Source organism: Suricata suricatta, chromosome 3 (assembly GCF_006229205.1).
Source record: "Suricata suricatta isolate VVHF042 chromosome 3, meerkat_22Aug2017_6uvM2_HiC, whole genome shotgun sequence".
NCBI lineage: Eukaryota > Metazoa > Chordata > Mammalia > Carnivora > Herpestidae > Suricata > Suricata suricatta.
The window spans coordinates 107330822-107336821 of record NC_043702.1 but is presented as its reverse complement, the minus strand read 5'-3'; the positions used below and the strand labels follow the sequence as shown (position 1 = coordinate 107336821).

Here is a 6000-nt window from a genome sequence, read left to right as displayed (position 1 = left end):
TCTCATATGTGAACTCATAACTTTTGAATTCACCTCCTATTATAAACATCTAAAACAATGCTTATTTTATCAACATCCTAGGAATACTTTGTAGGCAACTGGCCATGGCTCCTTTAATCAATTTCTTGCTATTTATATATGTTACCGGTCATGAGAAATCCAATGACGTGTGCTTATTTATACACACACACACACACACACACACACATACACACACACATATATATATATTTAGTTCTCTAACACCTTGTGCTTTGGACAATTTTATATCATCAAGTTCTTGGAAGGAAACTTATGAACCCACATGGCCTTGTGTATTGGGGCTCAGTTCTCCCATTTATTATCCCTCTGATGCAAGGACCTTTCATAGGTAATCAATAGCTGAACTGATAAATGGGAAGACTCCTTAAAAATCCATTGCTTGATTGCTGACACTGGATGTTTTATTCATTGACAGGTGTGATTTATCATTCCATGGCAAGGAGGAGAACATTTGCTCCAGCTGTTCTCACCAACATTGCCCAGCAGTGGGGTCTTCAATCTGTTTCCAAGAAGCAAATAAAGCTTTCAGTTAGAGAGCTGTAGCTATATTTAGCATGTTAGGTGATTAGCTATCTGTAAACAATCCAGATGCATTATCCTTCCCATTGTTCATAATTAAACTCGTTATCATGGGAATTGTGCAGAGAATCTTTGATCTTGCTTTCAGATTCCAAAAACTATGAAATATTTCTGCCTTTGTGGAAACCCCTGGTAGGATCCAATCCAGCTTCCTAATGACAAAACTGTAACTTCAGTTATTGAGAATTTATGATATGCTAGGCACTGAGATAGGTCTTCACCTGCATTACATATTTTTTAATCTTTGCAGCATCTATATACAGTTCTTTTTCTGCTAATGCCCCTCTGATTCTTTGTAGAGGTGTATGGTGACAAATAAAGCCAGTCAGAGCTCAACCTAAGGATCAGAACCATTAGGAGTGATGTGAAATAAGGAATTTATTACAGATGGAGACTATCGTATGCTATTGTGGAAGCTGATTGGCAGCCTGTGTGTGGCTATTATCTCACATCTGATGTTGCACCTAAAGTTAGCAGAGCTACACTCAGGAGTAGGGAAGGATAGATGGACATAATGTTGGAGATCAAAGATAGACAGAAACCTGTTCCTGAACTGGAACCCATGAAGATGATATGCAAGCCACCACCAAGCCTCCAACTTCAATGATGAGGAACAAATAGCTGGTGCCCTTATTATGGAGAACTATGTCTGAACCTGGCCCAGGAGTCTCAGAAGCTTAATCTAGAGACTTGGTGGGAGCTAGCAGAGCTTCAGGCCCAGATGTGGCCCCAAGATTGGGAACAGCTGAGAAAGGAGAGCTCAAAGGGGCTGGGGAGCTTGCTGCTACTGGTGGGCCAGCAGACCAGCAGCAGGATATGTGAGCTGCAGCACAGACTATGCCTTGGAAGTTTGCTTTTAGACTGGCTTTTACTGACTGCTAGTTGCTTGTCTGTATGTTGATATTGTCACTCTTGTGCTGACAGATAATAAGTCTCCCTATCTGAAAAGGCTCTTCCCTCATTGGTCCCCAGAAGCCATCTAGACTGCAGGCAGAAGGAACTTCAGGAGTGCTGATGCAAGGGCACAGGCTTTGGAGTCCAAACAAGTTTGAATGTCACTTAAAGTACTTGTAATAATCTCAGATGCTTGTTAAACTCTCTGAGCTCAGTTACTTCAGGTGAAAAATACAATGTATAACAGTGCAATCTGGTTTGGTGAGGATTTTGTGAGAAAAAGGCTTGCAAGGCAGCCTCTGTGTTACCTGAAGCACAATACATAATATCCAGGAGTACATGCTGGCTCATTTCTCTTTCCCCGGTATCCAGTACTGGCCTTGGGTCCCTGTTCTACCACCCCTAAGCTTGCTGACTGCCTGTGTTTGAGGGCTTTCCTGTTTCCAGTGTCTGCTTGACTTGGAGTACAGCCCTCTCTATGAACAGGTGAAGCATGTGTCCAAGTTGATGGGGCCCTTCTTGGGTGTTGCCTTCTTTCAACACTAAGTTCTTCCACTCCTCCCATCAGTGACCCACCCTGCTCAGTAACCCCGATATCCCTGCCATAGACCCTCAGTGCTGTCCCTGATTTGGTGTTATCATGGGTCACTGCAGAGGGCCAGGCATCCTTTTGGCACCCATAACCAGCTAGTGCTGACCCTACCACCATCTGCACTCCAGGGTGAAGTCCTATTTGAGGGTCCAGACTCTTTCAGCCTTCTTCACTCTTGGCATTCACCAGACAAAGCCCGTTCCTTTCCTCCATTTATAAAAGATAATAAGTTAATACTTGGGGATTTGTTGGTTGTGAAATATTTTCTCCTATTTTATTTACTCATGGACCGTACAAAGTTTAGGAAAGTGAGCTCAAATTGGATATGGTTGTGCTTCCTCTTCCTCTTGCTCAGTTGTTACTTCTTGAGTGCAGTCATTCCCATCCCGGTTAATTTTTCCATAGCATGATAACTGAGATAACCTCAATATGGATCTCCTCAGCAACATGCACCCACCTCTCATGATCAGGAAATGTGCTAAGGATTAAATTAAAGGCCTCCCTGGAAAGCCTCACCCCTTCTTACTGGCTTTGTTCTCAGTAAATATGAAGAAAAGATACTCTTTGAGTATCACGCCATCTCTCTTCCTAGATGTCTATGATTCCCCTTGTCATCTTCAATGCTATTAGGGACTAGGTGTGGTTGTTTGAAGCATTGGGATGTTGTTCCAGTAAGAGAATTCAGGTTTTATTGTCCCTTTTCCTGAAACCTCCAAGAGAGGTACTCTCGGGTCACAAAGGCACAAGGGTAGCAGTGGCAGGCTAATCACAGGTTGATTCCAAATACCCACTGTGGGCTCTCAGCTAGGTCTGGCTGGATCACATCACTTAGGCTGTAATTGGGTTTCTTGATCCTCCTGCTGAAGTCTTACCTCTAGGAGATCCATATCCAGAATGGATGTCAGTGTTGTAGGCAAGAAGAAGTGCACAAGATTGTAAGGCTTGTTCTAATGGGGTGGGTGGCAAGGGGTGGGGTGGGGAGAGAGAGAGAGAACAGGAGGAGTAGGAAGGGAAGGGGAAGGGGATGAAGAAGGGTGGAGGAGGGGGAGGAGGAAGGGTGGAAAAGGGAAAGAAGGACTTCATCTCCTCATTCATTCTCTAAGTTCAAGAAGATATTTCTTTAATAATGTTTCTTTTAAAATGCCTCTGAGAGTAGAAAATTTGAGCATAAGTGGTTGCCTACCAAAACTTGGAGCACAAAGAAAAAGAAAAAAAGATCAACATGAAGAATAAGAGGAGAGAGAAGAGAGAGAAGAAACAGAAAGATTAAGGAAAAGAGGAGTAAGTGGTATGGAAGGGCAAGGGAAAGGAAGGGAGGAATGAGCTAGAGGAACAGGGAAGATCTGGCACCAGAGCCTGATAGATGGTCCATACTGGTGGTGGAGGTGTAACAGAGTCGTGTACTCTATAATTGGAGCTTATTTTCTAGTGGGAAGTAATCACTGACATTAGCTGCTGACATTGTTTGTCACTTTCCTCCTTGGTCTACTGTTTGTGTATGTCTCTGTTAGCCGTCTTCTATTCTAGAACAGAGGGTATCTCTGTGATCTTTCTGCTCCGCAGAATACCTGAAGAGAGAAGAGGTTCAGACAAATAAAGGAAAGAATAAATGGATTTTTCTCAGTATCTAAAATGAAAGACTGACAATCCGCAGATCTTTAACTAATAGTTAAGCCTTCTTTGCTAAAGGCTGTTTGTTTTCTCTGGTTGCCATTAAACAATAGCAAGTAAAGTTAGGTGCCAATGTCAATAAAAGATCATTTCATCCTGTCAAGACCATATCCTTGCTGACATTGGTGACAGCAGCTAAGACCCACACCTGGAAAGCCACCTTCAAAATCTCCTTATCCCATTTAGATTCTTTAGCCAATCCAGGTCAGATTAGAGCACCATGACACTCCTGGGTCTGAGCTGGATTTTTCATGTTCAAAAAGGAGAAGGAATTAAATGGTCTTAATGCAAACTTCTCATTGTCTCTGGAGCATTATGACAGGTTTTGAGTTCAGGCCTTTGAACTTTCCTTGCTCCCTATGTCCTTCACCTTTCATAACCTCAGGGCATTACGACTCCAACCTCCCTCCTTGTCTCACACCTTAGCATCTCTGAGTCATGTATTTGTAAGGGTATTCACGAGGTCTGCAGGAATTTCTTATACCTCTTGGCAACCATTCCCAATCTAACTTACTGTGCAGGATCCAAACTCCTTTTCTGTTAATATCCTCATGAACACATTCCTTCCAAGGATCGAGACAAAGAGTTGATTTAAAATGTGAATATTTATAATGTAGAGAAGCTCAATAAGTTGCAAAAAAAAACCCCATTCTTCTTTATTCTTGTGGGCCACCTTTATCAGACATCACATTTGTCAATTGTATGTCAATTTGTCATGACTTTCTTCAAAGACAGTTGCCCTGGCCAATATAGCATGAATATGTGCCAGATATGTGCATACTTAAACACATCAGCTTGTCTAACCATTATAACAACCTTAGGAGGGATGTATCGTTCATCCCTTTTAGAGCTGAAAAAAAACAGACACAGAGAAATCAAGCAGCTCAGAGCATCTAGGAAGTGAGTGCCAGAGCTGGCAGAAATCAAAGCTCTGGTCAGCTCTAGAGCCCATTCTCTTGTTGTTGGCTGTGTCCTCTGTTTCTTGTGTTACTGGCCAGTGTCTTTTCTACTTCTGAGTCTGTATTCTTGTCGTTAGAGTTTCTGAGATACCAATCTCTGGATGGGCATAGTGATTCTCTTACTTAAATTAGATTTGGTAAATAAATCTTTCAAAGTTTATTTATTTTGTAGCAGGATTCTCACACAGAGAGTCATGCACTGAGGTTTTTCTTTCCAGGAAACAACTTTATTCATGCCAGCACCACTCAGTTGGGTTCATACAGGAAGAACTGAGGCCCAAACACCACGTGGCATATTTTTGTATATACTGTTTACTCCTTTGTCTCCCATATGTGGTGATACACAAACATGTAGTCTGATTAAGTGGTCTCATATTACAAGGTCATTAGGGATGTTGTCATGTATGCAGATAGTCAGGTTGCCATGAGGCTTTGGTTTCTTTTTTTTTTTTTTCTTTCCTTAGGGAGGAGACCCTACTAAAATCTATTTAGAGAGAGAGAAGTAGAGGGACAGAGGAAGAGAGGGAGGGGGAGAGAATCCCAAGCAGGCTTTCTGCCTAGTGCAAAACCCAATGCAGGACTTGATCCGACAAACCATGAAATCACAACCTGAGCCGAAATCAAGAACCTGACCCTCAACAGACTGAGCCACCCAAACGCCTCTAGAAAATAAAACTTTCAAATAAAACTCTCAATATGTCATTTTGGGGATTTTCAAGGAAATTCTAAATCTCATTGCTTGGTTTCAAACCCTAAAAATGTCTGTTAACACTGCCTTTTGTTAATCTACCAATTCCTTTTGTAACAACTCCCTTACTATAAAACTTCACCCAGATTTGAAGAAAATTGGAGTGAGCACTCACATTGAATGAAAGGGACACTCAGACCTACGGTTTAAAGATAAAAGCATGATGCAACATTCTCTTCAGCCTGCAGTGGTTACACACAGAATAAATAATTAGTGGAATGACACCCATCCAGTGAATGTGGGTCATGCAGGAAAAGAAATGTGTGTTGATGCAGTGGCCATAAAAAGCTCTAAACTACAGTGATTTTCTCTGTTAGTTTCTCATTAATTGAGTAGTTCTAGTTTAATTAGTTCCCATTTTATACCCTTTCTGTGCACAAGATAAATTACTGCAGTCTTGAAAAGTGCAGAACCTAAGAGTATATTGAGTGTAAAGAGAGCTGACAAAACGCAGCCAGAGTGGGCCTGGTAGCCTATGGGCAGTGACAATCAGTGTCTTTTCATGAGAAGCCTGC

At 41.9% G+C, this 6000-nt stretch overlaps 1 long non-coding RNA gene across 1 annotated transcript in view; it reads right to left on the bottom strand.

Moving 5' to 3' along the window:
- Positions 1 to 292: 292 nt before the first annotated feature.
- The window catches only part of LOC115286582, a 67459-nt gene continuing 61751 nt past the window's right edge, over positions 293 to 6000 (bottom strand). Inside the window, exons 3-4 of the long non-coding RNA XR_003906149.1 lie at positions 2980 to 3675; positions 293 to 541 (exon numbers count right to left, since the gene is read on the bottom strand). This is a non-coding gene — a long non-coding RNA (uncharacterized LOC115286582). The remainder of the gene's footprint in view (positions 542 to 2979; positions 3676 to 6000) is intronic.